At 55.7% G+C, this 12,500-nt stretch overlaps 2 non-coding genes and 1 pseudogene across 2 annotated transcripts; all 3 read left to right on the forward strand.

Annotated features, from left to right (window-relative positions):
* The first annotated feature begins 4,936 nt into the window (after window positions 1-4,936).
* Window positions 4,937-6,845, forward strand: LOC124774253. Its single transcript, XR_007015242.1, has one exon. It is a non-coding gene; the product is annotated as a small subunit ribosomal RNA (ribosomal RNA).
* Window positions 6,846-7,196: 351 nt separating this feature from the next.
* On the forward strand, window positions 7,197-7,351 carry LOC124774101. Its single transcript, XR_007015096.1, has one exon. It is a non-coding gene; the product is annotated as a 5.8S ribosomal RNA (ribosomal RNA).
* A 188-nt stretch (window positions 7,352-7,539) lies between these two features.
* LOC124774411 overlaps window positions 7,540-12,500 on the forward strand; it is a 7,621-nt pseudogene continuing 2,660 nt past the window's right edge.

Genomic DNA, 12,500 nt, shown 5'->3' on the forward strand with positions numbered 1-12,500 from the left:
GACGGAACTACGCCACCCATGCCGGCAAAACAGTATCGCCATCTATGAAAATAGGGCGACACCACATGCAATACCGCCATCTATGCGCATCTGACAACACTACGTCCGCACCACAAAACATACCGCCATCTGTAGGTCTCCCGCAACATGACCTCCTCCAACGACGATACCGCCATCTATGCGACGCCAAGCCGATTAAGACAGCGATGGCGCCACAGTGCCCGCCTTTCGACGCCACCCACAAAGCCTGCAGCCTCTGTCGACCATAGCACCCAATCTCCAGTGGCTCTGCCGCACGAAGCCGTGGACCGGCAATGACTCCACCCGCACCCGTTCGTGCACCACCCCAACCGCCAAACGCGCACCTCCAGCGGATGAACGGCGGACGTTTCCCGCACTCGTAAAGTGCAATCCACCCCTATAACGTGCGTTTCATGAAGAGTTATTGCCAATATGCGACATTCCCGCTGTCCCTATACATGAGCCGCGACCTGTACCACTTACGAGCGAGAGACGCGATCGCGTTGCTCACTGTACGGCGTCCGATACCGAGCCATCAGCATGTCGGTCCCCATGCGCGTTGCACTCGCACTCGCAGTCGCAAAAACGTGGGGCAAATATATTACGCGGAAGAGTTATAACAGACCGAGCCCCACTGCATGAGGGGAGTCTTTGTCACTAATGTACACAGATGGAACATTTTGGACTGGAACCAGATTACCCGTACACACGGCGCTGATTAGTAATCAATGCAGAGCCATCAAACTACAGAATATATATACAACTGTCCGTATACATGCTGAAAGAGTCTGCCCACAATGGGAACCACACGTCAGCCAGCCACTCTGATCACGCACCACTCTCTGCTTCTAACGGGCGCACATACAATATGTAAGCACCAGCATGGAACAACATCCAGTGCATCCTCTCCGCCACATTACACAATCCACACTATCACAACCAGACCAGGAGGTCCATGCGGAAAATACAATATCCCACCCTTTCGACATCCACCATTGCGCAGATCAGGCACCAACACCCACACATGTCCTATACAACGGTGCACCCAACATCACAATAGTACCTCCTGTCACAGCGCACAAACAATGACATGAGTCAAAGACACAGGTCTGACACAAGCATAGAATTGGAGCGCCGCCTCTAATAAGCCAAAGGTGCATCCTGACGTGACAAATCTGATCATGTCACAAGCATTCACTTACTATAATCACTATCAACGAACCTGCCGCCCCCGCCCCCCCCCTACACCTTTCCTTACAACAACGTGTAACCTAACCTAACCTAACCTATGTTGTACCTTAACCTAACCTATGTTGTACCTTAACCTAACCTATGTTGTACCTTAACCTAACCTATGTTGTACCTTAACCTAACCTATGTTGTACCTTAACCTAACCTATGTTGTGCCTTAACCTAACCTATGTTGTGCCTTAACCTAACCTATGTTGTGCCTTAACCTAACCTATGTTGTGCCTTAACCTAACCTATGTTGTGCCTTAACCTAACCTATGTTGTGCCTTAACCTAACCCATGTTGTGCCTTAACCTAACCCATGTTGTGCCTTAACCTAACCCATGTTGTGCCTTAACCTAACCCATGTTGTGCCTTAACCTAACCCATGTTGTGCCTTAACCTAACCCATGTTGTGCCTTAACCTAACCCATGTTGTGCCTTAACCTAACCCATGTTGTGCCTTAACCTAACCCATGTTGTGCCTTAACCTAACCCATGTTGTGCCTTAACCTAACCCATGTTGTGCCTTAACCTAACCCATGTTGTGCCTTAACCTAACCCATGTTGTGCCTTAACCTAACCCATGTTGTGCCTTAACCTAACCCATGTTGTGCCTTAACCTAACCCATGTTGTGCCTTAACCTAACCCATGTTGTGCCTTAACCTAACCCATGTTGTGCCTTAACCTAACCCATGTTGTGCCTTAACCTAACCCATGTTGTGCCTTAACCTAACCCATGTTGTGCCTTAACCTAACCCATGTTGTGCCTTAACCTAACCCATGTTGTGCCTTAACCTAACCCATGTTGTGCCTTAACCTAACCCATGTTGTGCCTTAACCTAACCCATGTTGTGCCTTAACCTAACCCATGTTGTGCCTTAACCTAACCCATGTTGTGCCTTAACCTAACCCATGTTGTGCCTTAACCTAACCCATGTTGTGCCTTAACCTAACCCATGTTGTGCCTTAACCTAACCCATGTTGTGCCTTAACCTAACCCATGTTGTGCCTTAACCTAACCCATGTTGTGCCTTAACCTAACCCATGTTGTGCCTTAACCTAACCCATGTTGTGCCTTAACCTAACCCATGTTGTGCCTTAACCTAACCCATGTTGTGCCTTAACCTAACCCATGTTGTGCCTTAACCTAACCCATGTTGTGCCTTAACCTAACCCATGTTGTGCCTTAACCTAACCCATGTTGTGCCTTAACCTAACCCATGTTGTGCCTTAACCTAACCCATGTTGTGCCTTAACCTAACCCATGTTGTGCCTTAACCTAACCCATGTTGTGCCTTAACCTAACCCATGTTGTGCCTTAACCTAACCCATGTTGTGCCTTAACCTAACCCATGTTGTGCCTTAACCTAACCCATGTTGTGCCTTAACCTAACCCATGTTGTGCCTTAACCTAACCCATGTTGTGCCTTAACCTAACCCATGTTGTGCCTTAACCTAACCCATGTTGTGCCTTAACCTAACCCATGTTGTGCCCTAACCTAACCCATGTTGTGCCCTAACCTAACCCATGTTGTGCCTTAACCTAACCCATGTTGTGCCTTAACCTAACCCATGTTGTGCCTTAACCTAACCCATGTTGTGCCTTAACCTAACCCATGTTGTGCCTTAACCTAACCCATGTTGTGCCTTAACCTAACCCATGTTGTGCCTTAACCTAACCCATGTTGTGCCTTAACCTAACCCATGTTGTGCCTTAACCTAACCCATGTTGTGCCTTAACCTAACCCATGTTGTGCCTTAACCTAACCCATGTCGTGCCTTAACCTAACCCATGTCGTGCCTTAACCTAACCCACGTCGTGCCTTAACCTAACCCACGTTGTCGCCTAACGTAACCCACGTTGTCGCCTAACGTAACCCACGTTGTCGCCTAAACCTGCTCTGTAATTGTTATACGACTCGTTCAATTAGTGTAGTGTTGCCCACCCGCAACCCTCGCAATATAGTTCGCTACTCGCACTCCCTGCTCCCCTGTGTATCGCTTCATGTTAAACACCTTGCAAGTCTTGCTCACTTTCCACATGCTCCTGCTGTACACTGTAATGTGGATGGCAGCAGGACGTACATGCCGCCCCTCCCCACGTCCCCACCTTGCCCCCTGCCTTCGCAAGCTGGTTGGTGAGAACTTTGCATGTTCAATGCCCTCCGCATGCGACGTACTCAGGCTACGTTGTGGTGCGGCCTGTGTCAACTGTCCGCTAATGTCGTACGCGTAAACCACAATCTGTACTGCACATTCGTCCTTATGTACTGAATGATACATCGTGGCACATGTGTGACCGTACAACGACTGCGCCCAAAAACGGCGGACCATACAGTGCAAATATTGTGCACGCAGCTACGTGTCGTCTCCCTATGAGAGCTGGATTGCAGTGTGGTACGCCATAGAGACGTGTGGGAGGAACGGACGCCGTGGATGGCGATCAGCATGAGCTGTCTGTTGATGTATTCGGACCTAGTCGTCTCTCCTCACACACCGTGATGGCATGGTGCACCGCGTTCCATATCTGCGACATGCTACAGAGGCCGGTTGACAGTCGTTCGAGCAATGGACATCGCATACGTACGGGGGCCACCTTCCACGTATTGTCTAGGCGTGCACATTTTGTTGCGTGTATGTGGGCAGACGTAGTGTGGCGTGACACCTGACACAGGCATGCAATAATCGTGGAAGTTGCAAATGGCGATGGACGCCTGCGTTTTCTGGTGAAGTTACGCAAATGAACAAATGGTAACCTGTTGTGGTGCGGTTGTTCTCGCTAGGGGTGAATCGGTGATGGCGACGATAGGTTGAGGTACTAACCGGTTGTTCCAGCGATACCCACCATGCCGACGAAACTGAACGGCATCTGGGTGTGAAGCGATACGCGGCGGTGGCTGGGTGGGACCGTCCCCGGCCGGTGAGGGGGCGCCTCCCGGCGTGCTGGCCGCGCGGTGCGTGGGCGCACGCGCTACAGCCGGCTGGTGGGGGCGGCCAGTGGCAGGCGCGCCGGCCGACGGACGCGGCAGGCGTCGCAGCTGCGCGCCGGCGCACCCTGCGCGCGGCGCCGTGCGGCCAAAGTAGGTCCTCGCGGGCCCGGTGCGAAGCGCGGTGGACATCTTCAGTGTGCTGGTCCGATTGAGGACTGTGTGCGTTGAGGATGCGCTGCCGCCCGGCGCTCGGCGCCGCGACGCCGTCTGCTGCTCGGTCGCCCCAGCGGTTCTCGCTGGTGGTTTGTATCGCAGCTGTGCGGATGTGTTGGCGCGTGCGCTGTGCTGGGAGAGTTCGCTTCGGCACCCAAGTGGGGCTTTTGTCCTTCTGTGGCGCTGGCGTTGGAGCTGCCGGTCACCGTAGGTGGCGCGTGTTGTCTCCCGCCGGCAATGCCACGACAGCACGCTCCCGGGCCTCTGTCGGCAGCGGCAAGCTCAGTTGGGAGCACGGGTGGTCGCACCGAAAGCGTCTACTCGCCTAACTCCGGGCGATTGCGCCTCTCTCGAACCCGACCAAGTACTTGGGACGGCGCTGCGCGCCGCCGGGACCTGAGAGGGTTTCGAGGTGTATTGTGCAGGGGAGCTCAGCCTCCTCCTGTTTGCAGAATGATTGAGCGGACGCTTGCGTGTTCGCGCGGGCCCCCGGGACACACTCCCGGGCGGCCGGCTGCTCAGCTCTAGTTGACGCAGCTCCCTGGTTGATCCTGCCAGTAGTCATATGCTTGTCTCAAAGATTAAGCCATGCATGTCTCAGTACAAGCCGCATTAAGGTGAAACCGCGAATGGCTCATTAAATCAGTTATGGTTCCTTAGATCGTACCCACGTTACTTGGATAACTGTGGTAATTCTAGAGCTAATACATGCAAACAGAGTCCCGACCAGAGATGGAAGGGACGCTTTTATTAGATCAAAACCAATCGGTCGGCTCGTCCGGTCCGTTTGCCTTGGTGACTCTGAATAACTTTGGGCTGATCGCACGGTCCTCGTACCGGCGACGCATCTTTCAAATGTCTGCCTTATCAACTGTCGATGGTAGGTTCTGCGCCTACCATGGTTGTAACGGGTAACGGGGAATCAGGGTTCGATTCCGGAGAGGGAGCCTGAGAAACGGCTACCACATCCAAGGAAGGCAGCAGGCGCGCAAATTACCCACTCCCGGCACGGGGAGGTAGTGACGAAAAATAACGATACGGGACTCATCCGAGGCCCCGTAATCGGAATGAGTACACTTTAAATCCTTTAACGAGTATCTATTGGAGGGCAAGTCTGGTGCCAGCAGCCGCGGTAATTCCAGCTCCAATAGCGTATATTAAAGTTGTTGCGGTTAAAAAGCTCGTAGTTGGATTTGTGTCCCACGCTGTTGGTTCACCGCCCGTCGGTGTTTAACTGGCATGTATCGTGGGACGTCCTGCCGGTGGGGCGAGCCGAAGGCGTGCGACCGCCCCGTGCGTGCTCGTGCGTCCCGAGGCGGACCCCGTTGAAATCCTACCAGGGTGCTCTTTATTGAGTGTCTCGGTGGGCCGGCACGTTTACTTTGAACAAATTAGAGTGCTTAAAGCAGGCAAGCCCGCCTGAATACTGTGTGCATGGAATAATGGAATAGGACCTCGGTTCTATTTTGTTGGTTTTCGGAACCCGAGGTAATGATTAATAGGGACAGGCGGGGGCATTCGTATTGCGACGTTAGAGGTGAAATTCTTGGATCGTCGCAAGACGAACAGAAGCGAAAGCATTTGCCAAGTATGTTTTCATTAATCAAGAACGAAAGTTAGAGGTTCGAAGGCGATCAGATACCGCCCTAGTTCTAACCATAAACGATGCCAGCCAGCGATCCGCCGCAGTTCCTCCGATGACTCGGCGGGCAGCCTCCGGGAAACCAAAGCTTTTGGGTTCCGGGGGAAGTATGGTTGCAAAGCTGAAACTTAAAGGAATTGACGGAAGGGCACCACCAGGAGTGGAGCCTGCGGCTTAATTTGACTCAACACGGGAAACCTCACCAGGCCCGGACACCGGAAGGATTGACAGATTGATAGCTCTTTCTTGATTCGGTGGGTGGTGGTGCATGGCCGTTCTTAGTTGGTGGAGCGATTTGTCTGGTTAATTCCGATAACGAACGAGACTCTAGCCTGCTAACTAGTCGCGTGACATCCTTCGTGCTGTCAGCGATTACTTTTCTTCTTAGAGGGACAGGCGGCTTCTAGCCGCACGAGATTGAGTAATAACAGGTCTGTGATGCCCTTAGATGTTCTGGGCCGCACGCGCGCTACACTGAAGGAATCAGCGTGTCTTCCTAGGCCGAAAGGTCGGGGTAACCCGCTGAACCTCCTTCGTGCTAGGGATTGGGGCTTGCAATTGTTCCCCATGAACGAGGAATTCCCAGTAAGCGCGAGTCATAAGCTCGCGTTGATTACGTCCCTGCCCTTTGTACACACCGCCCGTCGCTACTACCGATTGAATGATTTAGTGAGGTCTTCGGACTGGTACGCGGCATTGACTCTGTCGTTGCCGATGCTACCGGAAAGATGACCAAACTTGATCATTTAGAGGAAGTAAAAGTCGTAACAAGGTTTCCGTAGGTGAACCTGCGGAAGGATCATTACCGACTAGACTGCATGTCTTTCGATGTGCGTGTCGTGTCGCGCAACACGCTACCTGTACGGCTCGCCGTAGCCGTGCGCCGCGTGCGGAACCACGCGTGCCTCTCAAAACTAGCGGCAATGTTGTGTGGTACGAGCGCTGAAGCGCTGGAGCGGCTGGCCTGCGGCACCTGGCGCCTGGCGCCGGTTTTGAATGACTTTCGCCCGAGTGCCTGTCCGCTCCGGTGTGGAGCCGTACGACGCCCGTCGGCCGTGAGGCCGTTGGACACAGAACGCTGGAACAGGGGCCGCCACACGCCTCACTCCCGCCTATGCGACCGTCTCGAAAGAGACGGCGGAAACTGAGAAAAGATCACCCAGGACGGTGGATCACTCGGCTCGTGGGTCGATGAAGAACGCAGCAAATTGCGCGTCGACATGTGAACTGCAGGACACATGAACATCGACGTTTCGAACGCACATTGCGGTCCATGGATTCCGTTCCCGGGCCACGTCTGGCTGAGGGTCGGCTACGTATACTGAAGCGCGCGGCGTTTGCCCCGCTTCGCAGACCTGGGAGTGTCGCGGCCGCCTGTGGGGCCGGCCGCGTCTCCTCAAACGTGCGATGCGCGCCCGTCGCCTGGCGGTTCGCATACCGGTACTTTCTCGGTAGCGTGCACAGCCGGCTGGCGGTGTGGCGTGCGACACCTCGTACAACGACCTCAGAGCAGGCGAGACTACCCGCTGAATTTAAGCATATTACTAAGCGGAGGAAAAGAAACTAACAAGGATTCCCCCAGTAGCGGCGAGCGAACAGGGAAGAGTCCAGCACCGAACCCCGCAGGCTGCCGCCTGTCGTGGCATGTGGTGTTTGGGAGGGTCCACTACCCCGACGCCTCGCGCCGAGCCCAAGTCCAACTTGAATGAGGCCACGGCCCGTAGAGGGTGCCAGGCCCGTAGCGGCCGGTGCGAGCGTCGGCGGGACCTCTCCTTCGAGTCGGGTTGCTTGAGAGTGCAGCTCCAAGTGGGTGGTAAACTCCATCTGAGACTAAATATGACCACGAGACCGATAGCGAACAAGTACCGTGAGGGAAAGTTGAAAAGAACTTTGAAGAGAGAGTTCAAAAGTACGTGAAACCGTTCTGGGGTAAACGTGAGAAGTCCGAAAGGTCGAACGGGTGAGATTCACGCCCATCCGGCCACTGGCCTCCACCCTCGGCAGATGGGGCCGGCCGCCCGCGCGGAGCAATCTGCGGCGGGGTCGTGTCCGGTTGCCTTTCCACTCGCCGCGGGGTGGGGCCGTTCCGGTGTGCGGTGGGCCGCACTTCTCCCCTAGTAGGACGTCGCGACCCGCTGGGTGCCGGCCTACGGCCCGGGTGCGCAGCCTGTCCTTCCGCGGGCCTCGGTTCGCGTCTGTTGGGCAGAGCCCCGGTGTCCTGGCTGGCTGCCCGGCGGTATATCTGGAGGAGTCGATTCGCCCCTTTGGGCGCTCGGGCTCCCGGCAAGCGCGCGCGGTTCTTCCCGGATGACGGACCTACCTGGCCCGGCCCCGGACCCGCGCCGCTGTTGGCTCGGGATGCTCTCGGGCGGAATAATCGCTCCCGTCAGCGGCGCTTCAGCTTTGGACAATTTCACGACCCGTCTTGAAACACGGACCAAGGAGTCTAACATGTGCGCGAGTCATTGGGCTGTACGAAACCTAAAGGCGTAATGAAAGTGAAGGTCTCGCCTTGCGCGGGCCGAGGGAGGATGGGGCTTCCCCGCCCTTCACGGGGCGGCGGCCTCCGCACTCCCGGGGCGTCTCGTCCTCATTGCGAGGTGAGGCGCACCTAGAGCGTACACGTTGGGACCCGAAAGATGGTGAACTATGCCTGGCCAGGACGAAGTCAGGGGAAACCCTGATGGAGGTCCGTAGCGATTCTGACGTGCAAATCGATCGTCGGAGCTGGGTATAGGGGCGAAAGACTAATCGAACCATCTAGTAGCTGGTTCCCTCCGAAGTTTCCCTCAGGATAGCTGGTGCTCGTACGAGTCTCATCCGGTAAAGCGAATGATTAGAGGCCTTGGGGCCGAAACGACCTCAACCTATTCTCAAACTTTAAATGGGTGAGATCTCCGGCTTGCTTGATATGCTGAAGCCGCGAGCAAACGACTCGGATCGGAGTGCCAAGTGGGCCACTTTTGGTAAGCAGAACTGGCGCTGTGGGATGAACCAAACGCCGAGTTAAGGCGCCCGAATCGACGCTCATGGGAAACCATGAAAGGCGTTGGTTGCTTAAGACAGCAGGACGGTGGCCATGGAAGTCGGAATCCGCTAAGGAGTGTGTAACAACTCACCTGCCGAAGCAACTAGCCCTGAAAATGGATGGCGCTGAAGCGTCGTGCCTATACTCGGCCGTCAGTCTGGCAGTCATGGCCGGTCCTTGCGGCCGGCCGCGAAGCCCTGACGAGTAGGAGGGTCGCGGCGGTGGGCGCAGAAGGGTCTGGGCGTGAGCCTGCCTGGAGCCGCCGTCGGTGCAGATCTTGGTGGTAGTAGCAAATACTCCAGCGAGGCCCTGGAGGGCTGACGCGGAGAAGGGTTTCGTGTGAACAGCCGTTGCACACGAGTCAGTCGATCCTAAGCCCTAGGAGAAATCCGATGTTGATGGGGGCCGTCATAGCATGATGCGCTTTGTGCTGGCCCCCGTTGGGCGAAAGGGAATCCGGTTCCTATTCCGGAACCCGGCAGCGGAACCGATACAAGTCGGGCCCCTCTTTTAGAGATGCTCGTCGGGGTAACCCAAAAGGACCCGGAGACGCCGTCGGGAGATCGGGGAAGAGTTTTCTTTTCTGCATGAGCGTTCGAGTTCCCTGGAATCCTCTAGCAGGGAGATAGGGTTTGGAACGCGAAGAGCACCGCAGTTGCGGCGGTGTCCCGATCTTCCCCTCGGACCTTGAAAATCCGGGAGAGGGCCACGTGGAGGTGTCGCGCCGGTTCGTACCCATATCCGCAGCAGGTCTCCAAGGTGAAGAGCCTCTAGTCGATAGAATAATGTAGGTAAGGGAAGTCGGCAAATTGGATCCGTAACTTCGGGATAAGGATTGGCTCTGAGGATCGGGGCGTGTCGGGCTTGGTCGGGAAGTGGGTCAGCGCTAACGTGCCGGGCCTGGGCGAGGTGAGTGCCGTAGGGGTGCCGGTAAGTGCGGGCGTTTAGCGCGGGCGTGGTCTGCTCTCGCCGTTGGTCGGCCTCGTGCTGGTCGGCGGTGCAGGATGCGCGCGCCTGCGCGGCGTTCGCGCCCCGGTGCTTCAACCTGCGTGCAGGATCCGAGCTCGGTCCCGTGCCTTGGCCTCCCACGGATCTTCCTTGCTGCGAGGCCGCGTCCGCCTTAGCGTGCTCCTCCGGGGGCGCGCGGGTGCGCGGATTCTCTTCGGCCGCCATTCAACGATCAACTCAGAACTGGCACGGACTGGGGGAATCCGACTGTCTAATTAAAACAAAGCATTGCGATGGCCCTAGCGGGTGTTGACGCAATGTGATTTCTGCCCAGTGCTCTGAATGTCAACGTGAAGAAATTCAAGCAAGCGCGGGTAAACGGCGGGAGTAACTGAGATCCCTCCAAAACTCAATCAGCCCCGGGATGGTGGGTGGCTGATGGAGAAGTGTGCCATCGAGAAGACCATTTATGCAGCGCGCTGGGTTCTTCTTAAAAGCACGCTGCACTACAGCATACTCCCACCTCCTTCTCGCCCGCTTCCGCTCCGGCGGCTGTTGAAATTCCTTACCAGGAGCTCGACAAACAGGTGGTTCCCTGCTACCTAGTTCTTCAAGAGCGGGAACAAGCATGGCTTGGATGGTACTCCGGCTAGCAGTGGGGCCCAAGGCCACAACTGCATCAAGTGAGCGGAAACGCGGGCCCGAGGAGGGCAACTCAGCTAACAGGGACCAGATAGCCCGATCGGCGACTTCCCCCAGAGAAGAAGACTGTGGTGGGGGGGAACCCACAGCAGATCCGTCTACAGAGGCCTGATGGTCTTGGTCTCTCTTTGAGAGCTCAGCAGCAAAGTTGGCCACCATGTTCTTATAGGCCTGCACCCTGCGTTGACACTTGATAGATTCAAGTGTGCGCTCTGGGAAGGCTTTGGCCAGCTCTTGGTTAAAGAACCGGCAGCCTTGGAGGGACAAAGTCGCCTCAGCATGCGCAAGACGGAGCAACTCTTCTTGCGACCACCTGGCCTTCTTCCTTTCCGTTTGCACTTCCGCGTTGGCGGCATCAGGGTGGGCACGACGGCGATGAACGCCGAGCCCGGTCTTTGTTGAAAAGGACCGCAGACATTCAGGGCAGACAGCGGGGAGCGGCGCTCGACCCGCGCTGGTTGGCTGGCTGGAAAGCTCGTCAGCTGGCACAGGCACTCCAGTGGGAGGCCTGGTACCTTGATTTCTTCTACTACTTGCACCAGCTGGAAACAAAAGGCAGGGGGGGAGGTAACCCCCAAGCCTCGAACGACACCCTGCTCTGTCGGTCGGAGAGCTTCAAAAAGAATTACACCTTTCTTAGCACCCCTTACGATTGAGTTTTGGAGGGATCTCTTTACTCCCCCTCGTGTTAGGTCTCGGCCTCCACGTGGGGAGGGTCTCTCAGGTAAGTTGTTGCCATTTTGTAAGTCTGTGCCCTTCGAAGTTCTATGGGCGCCCATTACTGCAGACGAGGTAGCTGCAGCTCTTCCCCCTCGCAACTCTGCAGCAGGCCCTGATCGCCTTACACCATCCCAGTTACGTCGCCTTCCTCGTGAGGCTCTTCTTAAATTCCTCAACCTCCTACTCCTCTCACGTTCCCTCCCATCCCGTCTCCTACAAGCTCGTACCACCTTGCTGCCCAAGAAGACCGCCGTAGCATCCCCCGCTGACTTCCGACCTATCACGGTGTGTTCGGTGCTGACCAGGGTCTTTCACAAGGTCCTGGTTGGCCGCCTTATGCGCCACTGTGCCTTGGACGGTCGTCAGCGGGCTTTCATCCCACAGGATGGGATGCTCCATAACACCTTTCTGCTGGATCTGGCGATGACCCAGGCACAGAGCACTGCCAGCTCGCTGTATGTAGCATCGCTGGATGTGTCAAAGGCCTTCGACTCGCTGTCCCATGGTGCCCTAGGTCCTGTGCTGAGGGCCCATGGTCTGCCGGTCGAGTTCATTGACTACATCCTGGGGTGCTATGAGGCGGGCTCGACGGTTATCTGTGGTGCTGGGAAGTCGTCAGATCTAGTGCGGCCTTCGAGGGGTGTGCGGCAAGGTGATCCCTTATCCCCCATCCTTTTCAACATGTCTATAGACATTCTCCTTTCCCGTCTTCCTGAGCATGTTGGTGCCCGTATTCTCGGCCGAAGAATAAATGCTGCTGCGTTTGCGGATGACCTTCTTCTCTTTGCTGAGACGAAGGATGGATTGCAGGAGCTAATCACCATCGCTGCAACGGCCCTAGGTGACCTCGGTCTTGAGATCAACCCAAAGAAGTGCTTCTCTCTCGCCCTGGTTGCATCAGGGCGGGAGAAGAAGATAAAGGTTGATGAGTCTGTTGTCTTTCGGGCAGGTAACAACAACATTCCGGCCCTAGCGATGGGAGATTTCTTTAAATACTTAGGCCTGCAGTTCACCACATGCGGGCGCAGCATTTTCCATCCTCGGCGCGAGGTCGAGAAACAG

The sequence above is a fragment of the Schistocerca piceifrons genome, unplaced genomic scaffold (assembly GCF_021461385.2).
Source record: "Schistocerca piceifrons isolate TAMUIC-IGC-003096 unplaced genomic scaffold, iqSchPice1.1 HiC_scaffold_961, whole genome shotgun sequence".
In the NCBI taxonomy this organism is placed as follows: domain Eukaryota; kingdom Metazoa; phylum Arthropoda; class Insecta; order Orthoptera; family Acrididae; genus Schistocerca; species Schistocerca piceifrons.